We start from the raw sequence: 10,227 nt of genomic DNA on the forward strand, positions 1-10,227 counted from the left end.
GTGTAAGATACTGGTTAATAATAAATGTGTTGGTCTTGCCTTCCGACAAGACAAGCTTTATTTATTATCTCTTGCTGAGAATGCGAACAATGTATGTGATGAGAATGTGAATGATTCCCCATCTGCGGATGTAACTAAGAAGCGAAAAAGAATTGATACTGTCTCTTTGAAATTATGGTATTGTCGCTTGGGCTATATTTCGAGGGGGAGAATGGAACGATTGGTTAAGGAATCAATTCTCCCGCACTTAGAATTTTCAGATTTAGAACAATGTATTGATTGCATCAAAGGAAAGTATGTCAAGAAAATTAAGAAAGATGCCAAGCGAAGCACAGGAATTTTAGAAATAATCCACACAGACATATGTGGTCCTTTTCCTATAAAAAGTGTGGATGGTTATGACTCGTTTATAACATTCACAGACGACTACTCTCGTTATGGCAATATTTATTCAATTAAAGAAAGATCGGAGGCATTAGATAAATTCAAAATATTTAAAGCTGAAGTTGAAAATCGGCACAATAAGAAAATCAAGATAGTACGATTAGACCGAGGTGGAGAGTACTATGGGTGACATACCCCATATGGCCAAATTCCTAGACCATTCGTAAGGTTCCTATAGGAAAATGGTATAGTTGCTCAATACTCCACATCGAGGGAGCCTCAGCAGAATAGAGTGACTGAAAGACGTAACCGTACCTTAATGGATATGGTAAGAAGCATGATAAGTTACTCCACATTACCGATTAGTTTATGGATGGAGGCACTGAAAACCGCCATTCACATACTTAATCGAGTACCAAGTAAATCGATGCCTAAAACACCGTATGAATTATGGACAGAAAGGGAACCCTCACTTAACCATTTGCGTGTGTGGGGCTGTCCTGCTAAGGCAAAAGTGTTTAACCCAAACATAGAAAAGTTAGACTCCAAGACAGTCAGCTACCATTTTATTGGCTATCCAGAAAGATCGAAAGTATATTGCTTCTATTGTCCTGGCAGACATACGAAGATTGTAGAAACAAGACACGCTGTGTTCTTAGAGGATAATATGATCAGGGGGATCGTGGTAGCACGAGAAATCAGCCTACAGGAGAAGTGGGTACATGTACCCACTCTGATGGTTGAAGAACCATTTTTCACGCTACATGCTGCTGTTGCACCGACAGTGCAGGACACTATAGTGCCAACACATGTTGTAAGTTTTCCCGTGGCGATAATGAATGAACATGAGGAACCTGTCCTTGAGGAACCTATCCTTGAGGAACCTATAGAACCAAATGTTGCACATGAGGAAGAACAACAACAGCCCAATGTGAAACAAGTGCCAGAGGCACCTAGAAGATCTCAAAGAATAAGAAGATCAGCTATTACTGATGACTATAAAGTTTATGAAATAGAAGAATGTCAGATGGGGGATGATCCCACCTCATTTAAAGAAGCCATAAGAAGCGACCACTCATAAAAGTGGCTTAAGGCCATGGAAGATGAATTGAAATCAATGAGTACCAATAAAGTTTGGGACTTAGAAAATATTCCTAAAGGAGTCAAAACAGTAGGCTGTAAATGGGTCTATAAAACGAAATATGACTCCCAAGGGAATATAGAAAGATTTAAAGCGCGACTTGTGGCAAAAGGCTTCACGCAAAGAGAAGGGATTGATTATGATGAGACGTTTTCTCCAGTCTCATGTAAAGATTCCTTCAGAATTATAATGGCACTTGTAGCCCACTATGATTTAGAGTTACATCAAATAGATGTAAAGACGGCCTTCCTAAACGGGGATTTGGAAGAAAATGTTTATATGGCACAACCGAAAAGTTTTGTCGTAAAAGGAAAGGAAAATATGGGATGCCGTCTGAAGAAATCAATCTACGGATTGAAACAAGCTTCAAGACAGTGGTATTTGAAGTTTGATAGAACGATAAAAGGTTTTGGGTTTGAAGAAAATGTTGAGGACAATTACGTTTATGTAAAGTTCAAGAATGGAAAGTATATATTCCTAATTTTGTATGTGGATGATATCTTGCTTGCTAGTAGTGATATTAATCTACTAATGGAAACGAAGAAATTCTTGTCCTCAAACTTTGATATGAAAGATCTCGGTGATGCCTCGTTCGTTTTGGGAATAGAGATTCACCGAGACAGGAGAAAAGGAGTTCTAGGATTGTCGCAAAAGGCATACATAGAAAAGGTCCTGAAGAAATTTAGTATGCATGCGTGCAGTCCTTCACCTGCTCCTATAGTCAAGGGCGATAGATTTGGGGAACATCAGTGTCCCAAGAACCAATATGAAATTGACCGAATGAAAACAGTACCGTATGCTTCAGCTGTTGGAAGTTTACAATATACTCAAGTGTGTACACGCCCTGACTTAGCTTTTGTTACCGGGTTACTTGGCAGATATTAAAAGAACCCAGGAATTGAACATTGGAAATTAATGAAGAAAGTCCTGCGTTATTTGCAGGGTACGAAAGGCCTCATGCTTGCGTATAGAAGATCTGACTCCCTACAGATAGAGGGGTATTCAGATTCTGATTATGCGGAAGATGAAAAAAAATCCACGTCAGGATATGTATTTACTCTCATAGGAGTGGCTATATCGTGAAAAAGCTCCAAACAAACCGTAACTACATCCTCGACAATGTATGCCGAGTTTGTAGCATGCTATGAGGCAACGGGGCAGGTGAATTGGCTGAAGAAATTCATACCCGGATTGAAAGTGATTGATAATATAAATGAACCACTGAGATTGTATTGTGATAACAATCCAACGGTACAGTATGCTCACAACAATAGGTCAAGTGATGCTACCAAACACATTGACATAAAGTACTATGTTGTGAAAGATAAAGTTCGGGATCATATAATAAATCTTGAGCATATAAGTACAGAGAAAATGCTCGCAGATCCACTCACAAAGGACTTACCACCCAACGTGTTCAGAGAACACGTAGCCGGCATGGGTTTAAGGGAAAACCTATGATTCCCGAACATACGAAGGGCCCAAAGAAAGTTTACATTTCAAAACGGAGAAGTGTATTATGGCTGTTAGTCTAACGGCACTAATTGCTGTGACGATGGGACAGTTCTGTGCACTAATCTGTGATGAAATAGGATGAAAGCAAGAAAAATATGAATTGAAAGTTTTGAGTATGAAATTAAAGAACGAAGAATAGATGAGAGATCAAGGGAAAGAATGTTAGGTTTAATCTCCCACCAATTAGGCCCAACAGCCTTTTGGGCCTTGTTCTCGCGCCCTGATCGGAGGCGCCCAACCCTACATGGTTGGTGGACCCCCGTCGCACAGCGCTATAAAAGAAAAGTGGAGGCCGGGGCTCGCAGTACGAGGTTCACCGAGCCGACAATCACCCCACCGACATCCTAACCCTGGACCCGATCTTGAGAAGGGGCGCTGCCAGCGACGAGAAGCACCACAAACGCCGGCAACGCCACCCCGACGCACACGCCGCCGCCGAGGACGCCACAGCGCCGACTCCCTCTCCACCGAACGTCGCTGCCGACGCGCAGATGACGTCCGTCAACGAAACCCTAGCCGAAGCTTCAATCACTACGGCTTTTGATGGTTTGCTACATCTCACTCCCCTTCTCTCCGCCTCTCATGAAAATCCCGAACACCTATTCTACTACTGTGTATCCCGATCTGATGAATATGCCTAAAACGAACTCTAACATGTTGACTGGAATTACAGCTCCAAGCATGAATAAAACTGCGTTTTGGAAAATGAAGGTTTCAAAAAATAAAAATGAAAAAAATGATCTACAAGCATGGCCATGATTGATAATGGTTCACTTTATTTAGCGGCTACCCTGGATTCATCTCGTTCACGAAACCCTTTCATAGCCACTGCCAATCTGCATGTGTCCGAGGTCGACGTGCCCTGGGCGTACTCTCTACTGATTTGTGTATCAAATGTCAGACCAGGGGCTGTGTTGTATGTCTGAGCACCATACTGCAAACGACGACAAAAGTAAACATTAAGTTTAGGAATAGGCACATGGCATTAGTGGAGAATGCGAAAAGAAATGGCAAATCATACGAAAGAAAAAACAGAGAAATTCATTAAGATAATCCAGTGCTGCATCCTCCTCTGCAAATTTATACTTAAAACTCACAATGCATTATTTCAAACAGAAATGTTACTTTTTTTTTTTCAAAAATTCAGTAGTCCTCACAAAACATCACTCGTGTGTCTGGGGAGTAGCACTTAAAAACACAAATAGGTACATCTTGGACTTAACTACACATTTTAAAAGTTGACTTACATCTTTGACTGGAAATGCTTCAACTCCCTGGTTCGCGTGGGCATTAACCGCCTCAAGCTTCATGGACAGGAACTGCAAGCACAAATTATATATCGTTAGCTTGAATATGGAGGGGAAAGCAATTCTATAGGAGCAACAGTTGTCAAAAATGGCATACCTCGACTTGACAATGCAACGACTGGATGTAATTAATTATCTCATCAAGCACTGATGCTTTGCCAATAACCTGACCAAGCAAGCAGAAAAATCATTTCGATATTTACCGGAAGGAAGCTCAGGAATGATTAAAATGAGAAAACACACGAACGACACTGGATGCCTGCTGAGATCAAAGTGCACCTTGTTGCATCCAGGCACAAGATCTTGGAGAACTTTCATTCGTTCACTTATTTTCTCACGTCGTGCCTGTCAAAACAACAAGATCTTTAAGCAGTCAATTTGATGTTGTATATAACCTATAGCAGTAATACTTTTACCTAGACCACTTTGGATTCATACAATGGCATTTTTACAATATGGTATAAAAATTCTAGTAACGTATAAGAATAGTCAAAACAGAAAATATTACAATCTACTTACCCTTTCTGCAAGACTATGACTATCAGTTGCTTGACCCCTCCTTGCTCTGACATGGATATAGTCTTGTTTTGGTGGCTCTGCTGCTGGAAGGCTTTTACTAACAGCCTTGCCAGCATTTCTTGAGTCGGTTTCGGCCTCTGTTCTTAGACTGCCATTATTATTACTGGACTTATTTGTTTTGGAACGTTTTGCTTCTGGATCTGTCTGCTCATAAAAAGATCAGGATACACAAGGTAAGAACAATTAAACTTCAGCTCCCCACAAATGCCATAAATATTTGGTCCTTTTTATTTTAAAAAATATAACCAAGACTTTCTCGTCTCAAAAGTTAAAACAGTTGTTTAAAATGCCAACATTCAACACAGAACATGATTCATGAACATAAGGGGCAACTGTCGTAGCAAGTTAGCAACCACTGAAAAAAAAATCATAGATCATATATGACCAATAATGATTCACCCACCAATATGATTAAGTATGATTTCTAACAATGCAACCATGGCAGGCTACTAAATGCAAGCATAAATGCAGATACCAACATCTAGTTAAGCTTATTCTAATTGCAAGCCTTTATAGGTTGTATACTGATGCACAATACCAAAATTATATAGGAACCATGAAGTGGACCATGCTACCATAGCATCGCCTGTGATTATGAATTCCAGCCAAAACATTTTGTGGGTCAACATTAGTTGGTTAGTAATTAGTATCGTAGAGAGCTGATTTGACTTCATTGTTTATCTAGCAATAGCCTTTCATTTATTAGAGTATCACAAAATGCATAGTTCCAGTAAATATCACACTAAAAGTGGAGTTACCAAATACCAAGCACATACCACTTAACATGGCCAATTTAAGCAGTTGCTTCCTAAAGGCTAGATCATGCCATCAAGTTAAGTTGTCAAGCAAAAACTGGCACTCTTAAACATTGCAATACCACAATAAGAACGGAGTTTATGTGCAGAGTAATTGTGCCATCTTATTGAATCCTCATATCTGAATGATAAATTATACAACATGATTATAAGTATATGACAGTGAATGTACAGAGTTTAACCACATTAGGTACTTTTGCTATTACTCCTGCAATGGATTGGCCTAACGTTTTTTCCCCGCTAAGTAACTGCAGTTCTTCTTATAAGTTGGCTCTCAAAAAAATTTAATACTAGCAAAGCAGGCGTAAAGGTATTGATCAAGCTTCCAGATAATTTTATACAGGATTGACATTCCCATACTTTACAGGACTTTCTAAGCATTTTTTGACCCCTGCCGTTCTAAACTCAAACTTTTCTAATGCATCCAAATTTAGTTCAACTACAAACAGGTTACAGTCGCTACACCACAAGCTACAGCTACAGTGCTCGTTCCGTAGCTCATTACTAACAAACTGAACAGAGCTAACAAAAAAACAGCAATGACAGTGACATTGCCAAAATTAGGACGATGTACACAGAGGTCAGTGGTACAGATAAACAGATCACACCGGCATGCTCAGTTCCACACTAGTAAACCATGATACTAAAGTCCCATTGGCCCCAACACGCCAAATGCCACACGGATCACGAGTCAATGCAGGAGAGGACCTACCAAATCCTGGCCGCCGCCGCCGCCGGAAGTGGAGACGATCCGGGACGAGTCTTCCTCGGACACCGGGGTCTCCCTTGGCCTCCTACGGGTGGCGCTGCCTCTTCCGCGGCCGCCACTGCTCTTCTCCGTGACGGCCGAGGTCGCCTCCACCAGGCGGCCGCCGCCCGCGGCGAGGTGCAGTGGGCACCAGAGCTCCGCGGCGACTGCCGGGGACGGCTCCATGGCGGCAGGCAGCGAAGCAACTCGCGAGGCCGGTCTAGGGTTTCGGAGGCACGTGCGACGGGGAGACCGATGCGAACAGATCAGGGAGTGTGGAGACTGGAGGGAGAGCTCGCAGTGGTCAGTGGCACTGTGCAGTGTGCACACTTGTGGTGGAGAGAGAGTGATGGAGGGGGAGCCGCTCAGAGAAGACTGCAAAGGGTGCCGCGCCCAGCGCAGGATGGCAGGAGTAAAGAAATGGGGCCTCGGGATTTTGCCACGCGGTGATTGGGGAGTAGGATGACAGGACGAGTGTAAAGTAAACGCGCTTTCACCGCAAAGCACGGGATTTAGGTGGTTAATTTAGCTTGGTAAAAACTAACGGTGGCAGCAACAAACGTTTTAAATTTTAGTACAATCGCTATAATCACATCAAACAGTATAAAAAGAGAAATGTTTCGTAAGGAATCACTTAAAACCGATTCTTGTTTTTTACTGATCCACAGGAACACCCAAAAATTGGTTTGTCTTTAGTTCTAATTTCAAGAATCCGTAAAATGATTCTGATCCAGTTGTTTCTAGAGATAATTTCAATCTAAAATGTTCGAGGGCAATCCAGATCCCTACCGAACGTACCCTAAAACTAAAATACCTTATAGTGCATTTAAGGCTGTTTCAACAGCTAAGTCTGATATAGCTTTAGCTAAAAATAGCTAATTGTAGTTGCTAGTATATATCTATTTAAATCCATGGCTAATGGCTTGCTTCTTTTATCTCTCTTTTTCTCACCCTGCCTCTACTTCCTCAACGATCCTACTCATCTCCCGCGTCCTGCTTTAGTGACCTTGCACGACTCCAGCCCCCACCCTCCCTTCTCTCTCTCTCTTTCTCTCTCTCTCTCGTCAGCACCTCCGCCACCCCTATTCGTTTCGCTAAAATTTGGCTTATACAGATGTTTTATGCTGATTTATCGTGAGAGGAAAACATTGTTCGTTCACTGAAAAGTACTGCTGAAGAACTAGGTTGATATCATCTCATAATATTTTTCAAGTGTCCATTTTGGATCCGTAAAAATTTCTGCGGAGGCTTTAAAGGATGAAACCACAAGCTCTTTCATTTCTATGGATATTCTAAACATAGGAACTAATTTTAATAAAAACTTATATGATATGCATTTGTATCCTCTTAAGTCCATATAAAAATATTATCGTTCTATTCTCCAGCAGTATTTTTGAGCGAAGGAATAGTGTTTTCCTCTCATAATAAATCAGCATAAGCAGCATCATCAAACAAATTTCAGCGAACCCGGATTTCAAACTTCGAGAAAGTCCAATAACCACCCTCCCTCGTTTTGTTATATCAACTTCCTTTGGAAAATAATCTATGTATAGATTGAAATTGTTGGGAACTATAAAAATACATCACTACATCAATTCCTATACCATGAACTGGGCAGTTGGCTGGGTCCATTTTTTGAACATGTAAGTGTTTATTTTCTTTAATTTATTAAGAAAGAAATAGCGCTTTCAATGACAAATGATGTGACTTTCTAGAAAGAAATAGCGCTACTAGTTCAATGGCAGATGACGTGACCAGCGACATCGAGGCATATGTGGGTATCTCCACCATCTCAAGATCCACCAGCTTAGTTTCTTGGAAGTACTTATAAGAATAAGGTGCATGTGCACGTGTCGGGGTTATAACCTCAGGGTGTCTCAAGGCACTGATTAGTTAGTAGGCCGCATGGCCTGCAACGCAATAGTCAGCAAGGGCCCAAACGATCGAGGCCCAGCGAAAGCCGAGCAGAGCAAGCCAGGTGCTGAGGCCAAGGGTGTTCACGACCCCTTCCTCCAGCACAGGTCACGCAACGCTCAGATGCGCGACCTCTCCCATCATGACCCCTAAAAAGGGATGGGGAGAGGTCGGGCCCTGCCTGACAAACCTGCTCTGATTGGGGCGAGCATGCCGCACCGATCCCTCAAGGACCGATGTGATAATAGTCACCTCATGTGGTAGAACCATCCGAAATAGCATGCTTTCAGAGACGCTCGTCTTCCATCAGACACTAAGCACCCCGAAAGCTGGCTACATCGGACGGTTCTATCGAGCACACCCTAAGAAAGAACTCGAACAATTCACGTTTTTTCTCCAGGATCTAATAATGAGAACGAGTTTACAATACTTAGTCAATTTCATACAATGAGAGTTCTTATAAATACATTATTACAATACCAAGTTTAGAGTGCAGAATTTAAACATCAGGATTATAATAAATGTCTAACAATAAGATACAAGGATCCGTCTATACTCATCAAAAGAATCCTCTACACAATAACTACTCATCAAGTTGTACTTGCAACAGGGGTAAACAAACCCTAAGTACATAATGTACTCACAAGACTTACCCAACTAGTGGGAATATTTTTCCGACTTCAAAGGATATGATAAGCTTTTATGGTTTGTTAGGTTTCCTTTTTGCAAAAAGCATTACTAGTAGTGAATCCTTATGTATGTATTTTATTAGCAGTCATGATTAGTCCGTTAGCTAACCATTCTATGTAAGCACATGTTCTACTTTCAAGCAAGAGTTGAGCAATCAGATCCATTCATTTTCTTTCGTCTTCCAGTTCTTACTACAGTGCTAGATCATAGACAAGTCGTATCGTATTACACAATGATTCATGAAATCAATGTAGCACAGTTGGGTACCCCGAAACACACGTCCTGCTTGAACCCTAGGCATAAGCAGGACCAACCCACCACTCTCCTGTGAAGGGGTCCAGGTCCTCGTCCAAACTTAGACTCCATACCCCCACACCTGAGTCCTGGACTCAGTGTGGTGCTTAGACCTCTATCATCTCCGCCTCCAATCAGTCGGTCCGAAAAGAGCCGAAACCCACGACAAGAAAGGAATGAGCCTTCCTGCTCCCATAAGCAAGTATGTGCTCAGGATAATAAGTCTGTGGCCTGACTAGAATCCAATGCAACGGTTGGTCCTTAACCGACACGGATAGGAAAAATAGTGTAACCAAGCTATGCCCCGTTAGCCGCAGAACACAACCTCTTACACCCACCAATCCCCATACCATATCCCTGCCCCGATCTCTATTTCTTTTCACCATTTTATCACGAGAGTGATAATAATAATCACCTATTGTGAGTAACGGTAGATTACTTACGCTGTCGAAAAACCTAAGCATAGCAGCTACTCGACCTAAGCTAGTATGACTCATATGTAGGTATATCTATGCATGTAGTTTCAATAATATTCCTGTAACGTAAATGCACATCACATATATATATCCAGTGATTATTTAAAATAAGGGTTATGCACCGAGGCTTGCCTTGGGTAGGTGCGGTGTCAGCAAAGGCAGTCACTTGTGGCTCCGGGGCTTGCTCCTGTACGAGAACCTCTTCCTCGTACTCCTCGAACTCGTGATCTCTGACGGTCATGATCTCTGCTAACTTGTTCTCTAAATGCATGCGATGATGATGCAACACTTAGTATTTTGGTAACAACAACTCTTAAAATAAGAATACATCTACTAAGCCACTAAGATAACTCTAATGACTAAG

At 41.7% G+C, this 10,227-nt stretch overlaps 1 pseudogene; it reads right to left on the minus strand.

Annotated features, from left to right (window-relative positions):
* Positions 1 to 3,707: 3,707 nt before the first annotated feature.
* LOC136478910 (transcription factor BHLH089-like) lies at positions 3,708 to 6,857 on the minus strand (annotated as a pseudogene).
* Positions 6,858 to 10,227: the final 3,370 nt, after the last annotated feature.

Source organism: Miscanthus floridulus, chromosome 1, assembly GCF_019320115.1.
Source record: "Miscanthus floridulus cultivar M001 chromosome 1, ASM1932011v1, whole genome shotgun sequence".
Classification (NCBI taxonomy): Eukaryota; Viridiplantae; Streptophyta; class Magnoliopsida; order Poales; family Poaceae; genus Miscanthus; species Miscanthus floridulus.